The sequence below is a fragment of the Erinaceus europaeus genome, chromosome X (assembly GCF_950295315.1).
Source record: "Erinaceus europaeus chromosome X, mEriEur2.1, whole genome shotgun sequence".
Classification (NCBI taxonomy): Eukaryota; Metazoa; Chordata; class Mammalia; order Eulipotyphla; family Erinaceidae; genus Erinaceus; species Erinaceus europaeus.
In genome coordinates, this window is record NC_080185.1 from 25,071,955 (window position 1) to 25,088,361 (window position 16,407).

The window sequence follows — 16,407 nt, forward strand, 5'->3', positions numbered from 1 at the left end:
CTGTAATGGGATCTTCTTTGGAGGTCCCACTGGATTTAGATCCTCCCCCCCCACCCCCTCCCCCATCTCATTGGAAAGATGATGTGTCTCACTTGTATGGCTGAAGCATAACCTATGGTCTATAAGGTGGCTTCGATTTTCCACCCCCTGGTTTAAAATGCAAGAACAGGATGTGCTGCTGGCTGGCTGAGGATTCCAGACAGCTCAAAGAACAAACAGAAAGTGGAGGCAAAGGCTGAGTGACTTCATTCCAAATGGATTGCAAATAAACTCCTCAGATGTCCACTAGAAGAGTTGGGATGTCTACACTGCTACTGCCACCAATCTGGGAAAATGGTGGCAAGGTTGAACCCCAAGGTCTACATCAAGGCAAGGGAATCTAAACACAGGGAGAAGAAGAAAGAAGTGACCAGTGGGGAGATAGATGACAAGGTCTGCTGTAGGACAGCAAACCCAACATGGGTTCATCTCCTTTTCCCACCATTCAATGTAATAATACCTGGAGCTTTGTTGATTCTATCTCAGTATCAATAAACACAGATAGCCTTGAGAATTCTCCCAGTGTCCCTTACTGCCAACTTAAAGTCACTTTCCTTGTCGCCCCCAACACAATGTTCCAGCTGGAGGATCTCAGCTTGTTTGTTTTTGCCATGGCTTTTCCTCCTATGGAAAAATCTTGACCTACTTGGTAGCTGGCTTTAGCAATGCCTTCAATGCGACCCTACTCTCTCTCTCTCTCTCTCTCTCTCTCTCTCTTTTTGATTGGTACCAGGGATCAAACACAGGGCCTCACACATGTGAGGTATGTGTTTTATCACAGATCTACATGTCTGGCAACCTTGCAGTCCTATTTTTTTCTCCCAGTTATCCATGCCCTCCATTTCCCAATTGACTACTCCAAGCCTCTCCTCTGTCTCTTTCACTCTTAACAGGTTTTCTTGTAGATGGTCTTAAAGAGATCACTTGTGCTATCAAGTGTGAACTTTGTATCTCCTCCCCCCCCTTTACAGTTATCTATATGCAGGCATTTCCAGACCTACCCTTTTCACAGTTCCCCCCTAGTGTCACCAAAGATGTCCCTGCTCATTTCCAAATCTAAATGGCAATCCCTCATCATTCTGGAGTCCCTACTACATGATTCCTCATGTCAACTTCCTATATCTTCAACCCTTCCCTTTCAACTTGTTTTCCTCCTCTCCAATCCAAAGTTATGCTTAAATCTAAATGTGTGTGTGTGTGTATGTGTGTGTGTGTGTGTGTCATCTTCACCTTTCCCTTGAAATGTGGGGTTTCTCAGGTTTCTGTCTTCTTCTTTCATCTTTTATTAGTGACTTAGTAATTATTAACAATATTGTGAGATAACAGGGGCACAATTCCATACAGTTCTTACCACCAGAGTTCCATGTCCCATTCCCTCCATTGGAAACTTCCCCATTCTATATCTCTCCAAGAGTATGGACTGAATTTTTTTAACTTCTTTACTGGAGGATTAATGTTTTACAGTTGACAGTAAGTACAGTAGTTTGTACGTGCATGACATTTCCCAGTTGTCCACATAACAATATAACCCCCACTAGGCCCTCTGTCATCATGTTCCAGGACCTGAACCCTCCCACCCTGGAGTTTTTTACTTTGGTGCAATACACCAACTCCAGACTGAAATTATATATTTGCACAACTTCAATAGTTATCTAATTAGTCCAGTTTCCTCTCAGTGCTTCCAATTTGATCTCCATACTTTACCCATCCTTCCTATGAACTTACCTAGCACACCATCATTATTCCTCTGCTATAAGTCCACAACGCTTAGAATAACACAGGTTGTGGGCCAGGTGGTGGTACACTTGGTTGCGAGCACACATTAGCAAGTGCAAAGATCAGGGTTTGAGCCCCAAGCAGGGAAACAGGTCTGTAGATGTCTTTTTCTCTCCCTCTCTAACTCTCCCTCCTCTCTCAATTTATCTCTGTCCTATCAAATAAAAAAAAAAAGGAAAAAGAAGTGGTCCAGGAAGTGGCAAAGTGGATAAAGCATTGGACTCTCAAGCATGAGGTCCTGAGTTCAACCCCAGGCAGCACATTTGCCAGAGTAATGTCTGGTTCTTTCTCTCTCTCTCTCTCCTATCTTTCTCATTAATAAATAAATGAAATATTTTTTAAAAAGAAGAAGATAAAGAAATGGCTATCAGGAGTGTGGATTCGTAGCGAGACCCAAACCCCAGAAATAATCCTGGTGGCATAAAAATAAAGAAGAAGAAGAAGAAGAACACTTGTTATATATGTGATCTTCTGTCTATATTCTAGTGGGTACCCCTCCACTGAATTTAGAACTATTCAAAGGCAGACTCACTATTTAAATCCCACTCAACTAGTGGGTACCCCTCCACTGAATTTAGAACTATTCAAAGGCAGACTCACTATTTAAATCCCAAACTTCATTCAGAATAAATGAATATATGTGGTTTTGTTTGTTCCCATCTACTAAAAGGGCAGCAATACATTCTCTCACCATACCAAACAAAATGACAAAACGGGAAAATTCATATAAAGTTAGAACAACTGGAATTCCCTTAAATTGCTAGGCAGAGTATAAACTGATACAAACACACTGGCAGGGGGTCGGGCAGTGGCGCAGTGGGTTAAGCGCATGTGGCGCAAAGCACAGGGACCGGCATAAGGATCCCGGTTCGAGCCCCCGGCTCCCCACCTGCAGGGGAGTCGCTTCACAGGCAGTGAAGCAGGTCTACAGATGTCTATCTTTCTCTCCCCCTCTCTCTCTGTCTTCCCCTCCTCTCTCCATTTCTCTCTGTCCTATCCAACAACAAAGCAACGTCAACAATGGCAATAATAACCGCAACGAGGCAGCAACAACTAGGGCAACAAAAAGGGTGAAAAATGGCCTCCAGGAGCGGTGGATTCATGGTGCAGGTACTGAGCCCAGCAATAACCCTGGAGGGAAAAAAAAAACAACAAAACACTGGCAATCTATTTAGTGACATCATAAATAGATGGTAGATATCAGCAGTAGATGAATCCTATGAACAAGTAAAACTTACTACAACACTGTAAAAAACATCAACAAAAGAAATGTCTGGGGAATCCGGCAGTGGCACAGCTGGTTAAGCGCATGTGGCACAAAGCGCAAGGACTGCCACAAGGATCCCAGTTCGAGCCCCCACTCCCCACCTGCAGGGGAGTCACTTCACAGTCTGTGAAACAGGTCTGCAGGTGTCTCTCTTTCTCTCCCCCTCTCTGTCTTCCCCTCCTCTCTCCATTTCTCTCTGTCCTATCCAACAATTATGACATCAACAATAATAACTACAACAACAATAAAAACAACAAGGGCAACAAAAAGGAAACAAATAAATAAATATTTAAAAAATCTTTTTAAAAAGAAAAAAGAAAAGAAATTTCTGCATGTAGGAAGCAATAAAGTATACACAAGAATGTTCATACAACACTAGTCATCATAGTTCCCACTGGAAACAACACTGATACCTGTTACCAAGGGAATAAATACTATACTCAGTTGAAAAGGAAAGAACTATTTGTTTTTATTGAAGGGGTTCATAATGCTTTACAATGCAATCATTGACGCATGCATATAATTTCATTATGCAATGGGTCCCCAAAGTTTTCTTCCTATCTACCCTTTCCCTCCATACCCAGAGTCCTTTGCTTTGTTTCAATAAGGAAAGAAGTATTTTTTTAAAAATACAACATCACCCCATCCAACAATGGGCAGAGGATATGAACAGAACATCACTACAGAAGAGATCGAAAAGGCTAGCAAACACATGAAAAATTGCTCCAGGTTTCTGATTGTCAGAGAAATGCAAATAAAGATAACATTAAGATACCAACTCATCCCTGTGAGAATGGCATACATCAAAAAGGACAGCAGCAACAAATGCTGGAGAGGCTGTGGGGACAGAGGAACCCTTCTGCACTGCTGTTGGGAATGTAAACTGGTCCAGCCTCTGTGGAGAGCAGTCTGGAAAACTCTCACAAGGCTAGACATGGACCTTCCATATGACCCAGTAATTCTTCTCCTGGGGATACATCCCAGGAACTCTATAACACCCAACCAAAAAGATATTTGTACACCTATGTTCATAGCAACAAAATTCATAATAGCTAAAACCTGGAAGCAACCCAGATGCCCAACAACAGATGAGTGCCTGAGAAAGCGGTAGTATATATACACAATGGAATACTATGCAGCTATTAAGAACAATAAACACACCTTGTCTGACCCATCTTGTACAGACCTAGAAGGAATTATGTTAAGTAAGCTAAGTCAGAAAGATAAAGATGAGTATGGGATGACCCCACTCATCAACAGAAGTTGAGAAAGAAGAACAGAAAGAGAAACTAAAAACCAGGATTTGACTAAATCTGGAGTAGGGCACCAAAGTAAAAACCCTGGGGTGAGGGTGAGGGTGAGGGTGAGGGTGGATATTCGGCTTGGGGGGGGGTGGGATGGAACACAGTCTTTTGATGGGGGGAATGGTGACTATGTACACTCCTATTAATTTGTAGTCATATAAATCACTATTTAATCAATATGAGAGGGGAAAATTGATTGTATGACTCAAACTTTTTAAGGCACAGACTGAGTCTTTTTAATACATAGGCTGAGTCTTTGATATGTTGACTCTCTCAAAAGCCTAGACCAGGGAGAACAGAAGCAACCGGTGGCACAGCTATATACAAATAATGTCAAAGGACATAAATTATGGTGAAGTTGGGTATTATACAGCAAATCCTAACAAAGGGATTTTTCAAAGTTAACCCAATTACCAAATAATGTGATTATAACAGTAACTATCTATTGTCTTCTTGAGCTCTAAGACAGCAGGAACCTCACATTTCCACTATAGAGCCTATATTTCCCCCAGTCCTGGAAACTTAGGGTGGGGCACACTTTCCTGAATGCTTCTCTCAATTCATACCAAGCAATATTGCATCCACCGATCCCAATCTAATCAAAGCAACGAGTACCACCTCAGCATGCTTCACTTCAGACTGTGTCCAGAGACTTCAGCTTCATTACTTGGGTGAGACCTTTCCTTTCATAGTATTCTCTAATTCCATTCCAGGCAGTTCACTTCCTAACAAAGTCCCAAAACTTCTCAGCAGTAGCTGAGAAGGTGAGGTCTAAGAGAGAGTGGACTCAGCAAGGACACTTTCTTTTTTATTAGGGATTTGATAGTGATTCACAAGATTGTGGGATAATAGGTGTACGTTCCCACCACCAGAGTTCCATATTCCTTCCCCTCCATTGGAAATTTCCCTATTTTTTATCCCTCTGGGAGTATAGACCCAAGATCTTTATGAGGAGCAGAAGGTGGGAGGTCTGGCTTCTATAACTGCTTCTCTGCTGAACATGGGCATTGATAGGTAGATCCATACCCCCAGCCTGTTTCTATCTTTCCCTAGTGGGACAGGGCTCTGGGGAAGTGGAACTCCAGGACATTGGTGAGGTCATCTGCCCAAGGAAGTCAGGTTGGCGTCATGGTAGCATCTGCAACTTGGTGGCTGAAAAGCATTAAGATATAAAGCAGAACAATTTGTTTAATAATCGGGAACTAAAGGTAAAAAGTATAGCAGATGAGATTTGGGGTCTTCACATTGGAAGGAGATAGGAAATCTATTTTAGCTATATTCCAAAGGGCCCATGACTTTACTAACTTTTGACTGAGCTCAACAGCTAACATGCAGATGGGCTAAAGGTATTGTCTGGGAAGATGGTGTCAGAGTTGAGGATGGGACTAGAAAGCTGGCTATGGTCAGAGAGAAGCTCCCAAATATGGGAAAAGTATATAAATGCATTAACTGTAAACCCCATTGATCTGGCCTAGGGCCCATGTCTATTCATATTCAACACAGGAACCTGTGTAGCCTCTGCATCCCTGTCAGTCTAAGCTTGCATTCCATGGTTATAGCTAGGAACATTCTAGGTTGTTTTCATTTCAGGACCAGTCTTCCTCAAGTAGCAGAGTATGTTGACCCAGCCTTCCTGTGGAGAGTGGGGCAGTTTCTACCATTGTTGTTCCACACTGAGGGCAAGGTCCTGTAGAGGCCCACAAGAGGGTTTATGATGCTGTTCCTGATGGAGATGACCAGTGATGGTGGAGAGAGGGATCTGTTAGAGGTCTAGGCCCATCATATTTATGTGGGAAGCCCAAGATTCCCTGACTAGGGCCCTCAGTGATGGGGAACAAGGTCACTTTGTAACAGATGAACACAAAGGGATGCCCTGAATAAAAAAAAAATAGATATGAAAGAAACTTGAGAAAACACTGGGAGCGAGGGAAGAATGAGCTCAGATTAAAGCAGGCTGACATTATGGAGAACAGTACTGAGAATACTGAAACAAATAAAAGTGGAAATACCTTGTGTTCCAGTAATATCATTCCTAGGTATTTATTCAAAAGACACGAAAACATGAACTCAAAGAGACATATGCACCCTCATGCACATAAGTAAAATATGGAAGCAACCTAAATGCCCATTGACAGATGACTGAATAAAGAAATTATGGGACATACCCTCAATGGACTACTTTTTGGACTACTCAGTAGTCAAAAAGATGATATTATGTACTTTGGGACAAAATGGACGGAACTGGAAGTGATTATCCTTATTGAAGCAAATAAGGAAATGGAGGACAACTACTGGATGGTTTCAAACATATGTGTAGCACAGAGAACTGAAACACATGAACATGATAAAAAAGTATATATTTTGCACTTGTTTATGGATATGTGTGAACATATGCTCTCTCTCACAGAACCTGGTGTATATCTAGGTTTTGGGACTTTGTTAGAAAGTGATCCACCCTACTAGGGAAAGAGAGAGGCAGACTGGGAGTATGGACCGACCAGTCAACGCCCATGTTCAGCAGGGAAGCAATTACAGAAGCCAGACCTTCCACCTTCTGCATCCCACAACGACCTTGGGTCCATGCTCCCAGAGGGATAGAGAATGGGAAAGCTATCAGGGGAGGGGATGGGATATGGAGATTGGGTGGTGGGAATTATGTGGAACTGTACCCCTCCTACCCTATGGTTTTGTTAATTTATCCTTTCTTAAATAAAAAATAAATTAAAAAAATAGTAGTCAACTGATCTCTAAGACATTGGTAAAACTACAGTGGGAAAACTACCTTGGGGAATATGCACAGAACTCTGGTGGTGGGAGTGTTGTAGAACTGTCCCTATCATTTTATAATTTCCTAAATCACTAGTAAAAATTAAATAATGGGGCAGTCGGGAGGTAGCACAGTGGGTTAAGCACACATGGCATGAAGCACAAGGACTGGCTCAAGGATCCTGGCTCCCCACCTGCAGGGGAGTCTCTTAACAAGTGGTGAAGCAGGGGGGTTGGGCGGTAGCGCAGCGGGTTAAACACACATGGCTCAAAGCGCAAGGACCTGCATAAGGATCCCAGTTCAAGCCCCCAGCTCCCCACCTGCAGGGGAGTCACTTCACAGACAGTGAAGCAGGTCTGCAGGTGTCTATCTTTCTCTCTCCCTCTGTTTTCCCCTCCTCTCCCCATTTCTTTCTATCCTATCCAACAACGAACGACATCAACAACAACAATAATAACCACAACAAGGCTACAACAACAAGGGCAACAAAAGGAGGGAAAAATGGCCTCCAGGAGCAGTGGATTCATGGTGCAGGCACCGAGCCCAGCAATAACCCTGGAGGCAAAAAAAAAAAAAAGTGGTGAAGCTGGTCTGCAGGTGTCTATCTTTCTCTCCTCCTCTCTGTCTTCCCTTCCTCTCTCCATTTCTCTCTGTTCTATCCAACAACAACAACAACAGCAATAACAATAATAAGAACCACAACAATGATAAAAAAGAACAACAAAGACAACAAAACGGGGAAAAAATAGCCTCAAGTAGCAGTGGATTCATGGTGCAGGCACTGAGCCCCAGTAATAACCCTGAAGACAAAGAAATTAAAATACTGATATAATAAATTTAAAAACAAAAAGATTAGAACAAGCTGAGTTTGAAGTCAACAACTAACAATACCAGTTGTTGGGTCCACATCTATAGATCTAATCTAAGTCTTTTTTTAAAGAGATCTCTTTTAATTATCTTTTATGTATTTATTAGAGACAGCCAGAAATCGATAGGGAAGGGGAAGATAGAAAGGGAGAGAGACATACCTACAACCCTGGTTCACCACTCACAAAGCTTTCCCCCTGTAACTGGGGATCCGGGGCTCGAACCCAGGTTCTTGCACACTGTAATATGTGCACTCAATCAGGTGTGCCACCACCCGGTTCCCTAATCACAGTCTTGACACACTGGGGAGAATGGATAACTTAAGAAAAGGATGAACATGTAAACCTACACAAAGGGAGACAGGTATATTTAAAATTTTTTATTTATAAAAAGGAAACACTGGGGCTGGGGAGACAGCATAGTGGTTCTACAAAAGCCTTTCAAGCCTGAGGCTCTGAGGTCCTATGTTCAATCCCCAGAACCACCATAAACCAGAACTGAGCAGTGTTCTGGTCTCTTCCTCTTTCTGTATCTACTCTTTCTAATTAAAATTAAATAAAACATATTTTAAAAAAAGAAAAAGGAAACACTGACAAAACCATAGGATAAGAGGGGTACAACTCCACACAATTCCCACCACTAGAATGCCATATTCTATCACCTCCCCTGAAAGCTTTCCTATTCTTTAACCCTCTGGGAGTATGGACCCAGGGTCATTATAGGGTGCAGAAGGTTAAAGGTCTGCCTTCTGTAATTGCTTCCCCACTGAACATGGGCGTTGACAGGTCTATCCATACTCCCAGTCTGTCTCTTTCTTTCCCTAGTGGGGCAGGGGTCTGGGGAGGTGGGGATCCAGGACACATTGGTGGGATTGTCTGCCCAAGGAAGACCGGTTGGCATCATGGTAGCATCTGGAACCTGGTGGCTGAAAGAAGAGTTAACATATAAAGCCAAATAAATTGTTGACTAATCATAAACCTAAAGGCTTGAATATTGCAGGAGACAGTATTTTTAAAAAAATCTATTTCTTTATTTAAATTTTATGAATACAGAGAGACTAAGAGGCAAAGGATATATATAGAGAGAAAGTGAGAGAGAGAGAGAGAGAGAGAGGGGAGAGGGAGAAGGAGGGAGAGAGAGAGAGAGAGAGAGACAGAGAGAAATAACATGCTGAGGTCAGGTGGTGGCACACTTGGTTGAGTGTACATGTTACAATGCACAAGGATCTGGGTTCAAGCCCCCAGTCCCCACCTGCAGGGGGAAAGCTTTGAGAGTGGTGAAGCAGGGATGCAGGTGTCTCTCTGCCTATCTCCCCCTACTCTCAATTTCTGCCTGTCTCTATGCAACAAATAAATATAATTTTAAAAAAAACATGCAGCACTGCTTCTTTACCACTTGTGAAGTTTCTCCCCCCTGTAGGCAGGGATAGGGGACTTGAACCAGGGTCTTTGCTCATCATGGTAACTCTTGCACTCAATCAGGTGTGCCACCAGTGAGCCCTAGGCCTAGAGTGAATCCTCATTTGGTCATTGGGCTCTGAAGAAAACTGTCCTAAGTTGTATCTGACTGCACCTGAAAAGTCAAACCAAACACAGCAAGTATTAGCCATGCTTCACTCTGTGGGCCCTTGCTTCCTCGTGAGTATTCAGTCCTTGCCAGGGCCTATAGCTGGGGGCCAGGGGCAGGGGGTGTGCCGGGGAGGGGGACTCAGGAGCTGCCTTGACTGCAGTGTCCTGTTGAGCTATCTGTGTGGCCTGCCTGAGCCACCGCAGACTCCAGGGCTGGGACTTCATTTCCTCAGAGTCTCTAATAGCGAGGAGTCAGCAGAAGAAACCACAGCCCAATCCCAAACCCTCAGCTCCTCCCCAGGTATTTAGGGGCTAGGGAAAAAAAAAGTCCCTGTTCCCTCTGCTCCATTATGTCAGCAAGTGCAGAGGCCCGAGGTCTTTCTGTGGACCTCACACTCAAAGGTGCCACCACAGAGTACCACCTCCCTTTACATCAAAGCTCTCATTTTTTCAGTCTGTCTTCACTCACCAACCCTTTATTATTAAACCAGGAATAGATCTGTTGCTGTGCTTATTATATATTGCTAAATTTGGTGAGGAGAAACAGCATATAATGTATCTACAGTGTGCTCCTGTTTTAGTTCAATGAAAATAAGAATGTGATATTTACGTAAACACATTTGGATACATTACACATTAAAAATATATATAATGGTGACAGCCAGACCACCATCTTTGACTGTGTAGGCATGGACAGCCAGACAAGAATAATTTGCAAATATAAAGACTACATCATCATCAATAATGACAACAAAATACTTGCTTTATCCAAATGCAAAACCTTATTATTATTTAATCACAGTTTTACATGCAAAACCTTACTAGTATTTAATCACAGTTTTATATTATTCATGGAAAATAGTCCAAGGTCCCATGTGACTTTACCTGACTATTTGATCTGGAGTACTCTGATATATTGGTCACGAATGTTGTAAATTAACATTGATTTAACTCATAAGTTAAAAAAAAAAGTAAGGGGACCAGGTGGTAGCACACCTAGTTAAGCACACACGTTACAGTGAGCAAGGACCCTGGTTTCAAGCCCCGGGTCCTCACCTGCAGGGAGCAAGCTTTATAAGTGGTGAAGTAAGGTTGCATGTCTCTCTGCCTCTATATCTCACCTTCCCCTCTCAATTTCTCTATCTCTATCCAATAATAAATAATTAAAATTTAAAAATGTAAGGAGGGTGAGGGTAGGGACACAGACCTTTGGTGGTGGGAATGGTGTTAAAACACACTCCTGTTAACCTGTAGTTTTATAAACCACTATTTAGTCAGTATAAAAGGGGAAAAATAGATTGGATGTCTCAAACTTCGACGCACAAACCCCAGTTCAGAGTATATATTCCTTCAATGTAAGCACTTAAGGCTTCAAAATGGTAGCCTGATTGAATCTCAACAGTGGGATTAAATTGTTAATACATTTATAATAATGTCTTTTTCTCTTTTTGTTCTCCCCATCACAACACTGCATTTTTTAATACTTATTTATTCCCTTTTGTTGCCCTTGTTTGTTTTATGATTGTAGTTATTCTTGTTGTCGTCGTTGTTGGATAGGACAGAGAGAAATGGAGAGAGGACGGGAAGACAGAGAGGGGGAGAGAAAGAGAGACACCTGCAGACCTACTTCACTGCTTGTGAAGGGACTCCCCTGCAGGTGGGGAGGCGGGAGTTCGAACCGGGATCCTTACGCCAGTCCTTGCACTTTGCTCCACGTGTGCTTAACCCACTGCGCTTAACCTGCTGCGCTACCACCCAACTCCCTAATGTCTTTCTCTTTGAAATATTAAGTCACCTATAGTATTAGACCAGAGAGACCAGAAACAAATGGTTGCATCACTACATAAGATACAGCTATAAGTGAATAGCATTAAACGACATACATCATGGGGAGGTCTTATATGATACAGCAAATCCTAACAATGGGATTTTCAAAGCCAACCAAATTTCCAAATAACGATGGTTATAATAATAACAACTATCTATTGCCTTCTTAATCCCTAAGACAGCAGGAACCCTCCCCATTCTCTATAAAACCCATATTTCTCCCAGTCCTGGAAACTCTGATATGGGGCTTATTTTCCAGCAGGCTTCTCTCGACTCATACCAATTGATGCTGCATCTACTGATCTCAACTTAATCAGTGCAACCAGTACCACCTTGACACATTTCACTTCAGACTGTGTCCACAGAAGCCAGGCCTGCAATGTCAACCCTCGAGCTCTAATACTCTGGTGAGACCTTTCCTAGCTCATAGGACTCCTCAGTTCCATTTGGGGTGATGCATTTCCTAACAAGGCCACAACACCTAGATATGGACCAGGACCCAAGAGACAGAACACAAACACACATGTAACTATAAGTTAGGGAGAAATATATACCCTAAAGCAAAATTGTACAATAGTTAGCAGTGACCCAGTAAGTGCAGCAAGCAAGTAGAAAGACCTAAAAAGACTCCATAAAGTACTTAGTCGAATACTTTCTACTTAGACCTACATACCCTCCTCACCTACTTTCTATTTCACTTCCCTCAATCACACCATGGCTAACCTTGTCAGACAAAGTAAGGGCTGCAAAAGGTAGATAAGGGCAAGAGACAGGCATATGATGGATATTTAATAATAGCTCTTTTGGTTACCACCTGGCCACCCCATTACCTGGGGCCCTAGTCGGGGAATCCTGTGATTCCCACACAGACATGATGGGCCTAGGCTGCTAACAGATCCCTCTCTCCACTGTCAGTGGTCATTTCCCTTTGTGGGGCCCTACAGGACCTTGCTCTCAATGTGGATCAACAATGGTAGGGACTGCCTCATTCTCTGAAGAGAGGTTGGGACAAAATACTCCACCACTTAAGGAAAATGGGTCTGGCAGTAAGTGCAGACTAGAATGTTCCTAGCTATGACCACAGAATACAAACTCAGATCTATAGGGATGCAGAGTTTACACAGGCTCAGGCACTGAATAAGGCCCCAAGATTAAATAGACTGGGGTTTTCAGTTAACCATATTATATACTTTTCCCATATTTGGGAGCTACTCTCTTCCCTGATCCAGCTTTCTAGTTCTATTTACAGCTCTGACACCATCTCCCCAGACAATACCTTTGGTCTATCTGCATGTTAGTTGTCTGGCTCAGACAAAAATTAGTAAAATCATGGGCCCCTTGGAATATACCTAAAATAGACCTACTAGCTTTTTCCAAAATGGAGAAACCAAATCTCACCTGCTATACTTTTGCCTTTAGGTTCCTGACTATCAAACAATTTGCCCTGCTTTATATCTTAATTCTTTTTCAGCCACCAAGTTGCAGATGTTACTATGACAGTAACCTGAATTCACTGGGCAGATGACCTCACCAATGTATCCTGGAACTCTACCTCCCCAGAGCCCTGCCCAACTAGGGAAAGACAGGGACAGGCTGGGAGTATGGATCGACCTGCCAATGCCCATGTACAGTGGGGAAGCAATTATGGAAGCCAGACCTTCCATCTTCTGTACTCTATAATGGTCTTGGGTCCTTGCTCCCAGAGGAATAAAGACTAGGGAAGCTTTCAAGGTAGGGGATGGGATACATCATTCTGGTAGTGGGAATTGTACCCCTTTTATTCTATGGTCTTGTTGATATTTTTTATTTTATGAATATTTTTTTAAAAATTAAAAAAAAATAAACTAGAGAACATGGGGAGAAATGTAAGGAAGTGACTGAGAAGGTAGCTTAGTGAACAGAGCACAAGTTTGCATGTGTGAAGCACCAGGTTTGATGCCCTGACAGCATTCTGGTCTGTCTGGTCTGATAATCCATTTCTCTCATAAAATAAAGCAGTATTTTTAAAGATCTGGAAGTTGGGGTTAGGCAGTGGCACGCCTGATACAGTATACATAGTATTGTGCACAAGGATCGGGTTCAATGCCCCAGTCCCCATCTGCAGGCTTCATGAGCAGTGAAAAAGTGCTGCAGTTATCTCCCCTTCTTTCTGTCTCTCTCCTCCCTGGCAACTCTCTTTCAAGCTCTATAAAAAAAAAAAGTAGTCAGGTGGTAGCGCAGTGGGTTAAGCACACATGGCAGGAAGCACAAGGACTGGCATAAGGATCCCAGTTTGAGCCCCCGGATCCCCAGCTGCAGGGGGGTCATTTCACAGGTGGTGAAGCAGGTCTGTAGGTGTCTATTTTCTGTCCCCCTCTCTGTCTACCCTTCCTCTCTCCATTTCTCTCTGTCCTATCCAAGAACGACAACATCAATAACTATGACAAGGAAACAACAAGGGCAACAAAAGGGAATAAATAAATACATATTTTTAAATGTTACCAGAAATGGTGGGGTTGTGTAGGCACAGAACCCCAGAGACAACCTTAAAGGCATAAAAATAAAAAATCTGCAAGTAAATATAGCAAAATGATAGTAGCATGTATCTTTTTTTAAGTAGTACATTTTTCTTTTCTTTTATTTATTATCTTCATTTAATAGAGACAGCCAGATACTCAGAGAGGAGGAGGAAACAGAGAGGAAGAGAGACAGAGAGACACCTACAAACCTGCTTCACCCCTCATGAAACATTCCCCTCTTAGGTGGGGTCTGAGGGCTTGAGGCTGGGTCCCTGAGCATTGTAACATATGCGCTCAACCAGGTGTGCCACCACCCAGCTCCCATGGCAAGTATCTTTTTAGAAATACAACTATGAGTGAGTCGGGAGTTTATGCAGCGAGTTAAGCACAGGTGGCGCAGGTAGTGCAAAGCACAAGGACCAGCGTAAGGATCGCAGTTTGAGCTCTGGGCTCCCTAACTGCAGGGGAGTTGCTTCACAGGCGGTGAAGTAGGTCTGCAGGTGTCTTATTTTTCTCTCCCCCTCTCTGTCTTCCCCTCCTCTCTCCATTTCTCTCTGTCCTATCCAACAACGATGACATCAATAACAACAATAATAACGACAACAACAAAAACAAGGATAACACAAGGGAATAAATAAATATTAAAAAGCTGAAATTATTTAAAAATAGAGAGAGAAAGGAAGGAGGGAGATTTGAGACACACCACATTAAAGGAGAAAGCCATGTGACTGTGAAAATCGCAACAGAGACTGGAATCACACAGTCCCAAGACCCTAGAAAGGCAAGAAAGGAGGTTAACTTTTTGGCAGCTTGGCTAGGCCACAATTTGCTCAGATATTTGGTGAGATGTGATTCTGGGTGTTTCTGTGAGTGTATTTTAGGTGAAAGTAAAACCCAAGAGAGGCAATTTTCATTAAGTCAGTTGAAAGCCTGGACAGAGTATAAAGACTGGCTTCCCTGTAACAAGAGATTTCTCCAGCAGAGGACCTTCGGATTTTGATATGACATCTTGAGTATTCTTGGTTCTATAGTTGACTGATGACTCTTAAACTCAAATTGGACCTTCCCTGGATTTTTAGTCTGTCAGTTCACTAAGCATGTTGTCAAAGTGCCAGCCTCCATATTCCCTTATTCATAGACAGAGTAGACAGATAGATAGATAGATAGATAGATAGATAGATAGATAGATAGATAGATAGATAGATGATAGATAGATAGATGACAGATAGGATGGATGGATATATATACAGACAGACAGATCTTATTATTCAATTCTATTTTTCTCTGGAGAACTCTAACAAAACACAGAAATGTCATCTCCTAGTGCCTCTGGAGGGAGTATGATTCTGCTAAAGCCCTGATTTCAGATTCCTGTTCTCCGGAACCATGAGAGAATACATTCCTATTATTTGGGTCCCAGGAATGAAACCCAAAACACTTCTCATATGTCCTCACAGTTGCAGTGATAAGTTCTGCCTGTTTTTTTTTCCCTCTCTTCCCTCCTTCTTCTCTTACACCAAAGCTCTACGAACAATGTTTATTCTGCTCCCATTTGGTCAGACAGCCCTTGATTCTAGTCAGAATTCCCTTAACCCACTTCTTTCAGCATGCACAGTGAACACTGCATGCCTGCCCCAGTGTTTGTACCTCTCTGCCCCATGTAACAATTCCCTGGTTGGTCATCCCCAACATGTACCAGGCATGCTTTCCTGCTTCAAGAAATCCTCCTTCTTCCCACCCTGACCTGTTATAACACACACTCTGGCAACAATTCCTTTGACTCCTGGTGAGTACCACGTTTATATTGCCACCCTTCCTCTCCCTACCCCCAGATCCCAGCATGCAATCAGACACTGGGAACTAAAAAACATTCCCCAGGACTGAAATGACAGGGTAGTGATTATACAAAAGACTCTCATGCTTGCAGACCAGGTCCCAGGTTCAATTCATCACCATAATCCAGAGCTGAGCAGTTGAGCAGCACACTGGTGTCTGTCTATCTCTGTCTCTGTCTGTCTGTCTGTCTTCTGCATCTTCTCTGTACCTCTCTCATTAAAATAAAATGAATAATAATTAAATACTTAAAGAGGGGGCCAGATGGTGGCACATCGGCTTGAGTGCACATGTTACAATGCACAAAGATCCAAGTTGGAGTTCACGGTCCCCACTTGCAGAGGGAAAGCTTTGCGAGTAAAGCAGCACTGCAGATGTCTCTCTGTCTCTCCTCTCTATCTCCCCCTCCCCTCTCAATTTCTGACTGTCTGTATCCAATAAATAAAGATAATAAAAAATAAAATAAATAAAAATAACAATTTAACAAAAGCACTTACGGTGGCCGGGCGGTGGTGCACACCTGGCTGGAGCACAATGTTACAGTGTGCAAGGACTCGGGTTCGAGCCTCTGGACCCCACCTGCAGGGGAGTCGCTTCACAAGCAGTGAAGCAGGTCTGCAGGTGTCTGTCTTTCTCTCCCCCTATCTGTCTTCCCCTCCTC

The 16,407-nt window shown here is 42.9% G+C and overlaps 1 long non-coding RNA gene across 3 annotated transcripts in view; it reads right to left on the reverse strand.

Annotated features, from left to right (window-relative positions):
* Window positions 1-16,407, reverse strand: part of LOC132535848 (uncharacterized) — a 134,339-nt gene that overhangs the window by 103,241 nt on the left and 14,691 nt on the right. Inside the window, exon 4 of one of the 3 annotated variants that reach the window (XR_009547592.1) lies at window positions 4,942-5,538. The exons of the other annotated variants lie outside the window; for them this stretch is intronic. This is a non-coding gene — a long non-coding RNA (uncharacterized LOC132535848). Of the gene's footprint in view, window positions 1-4,941; window positions 5,539-16,407 lie in introns of those variants that run through there. 3 annotated transcript variants of the gene reach the window in all.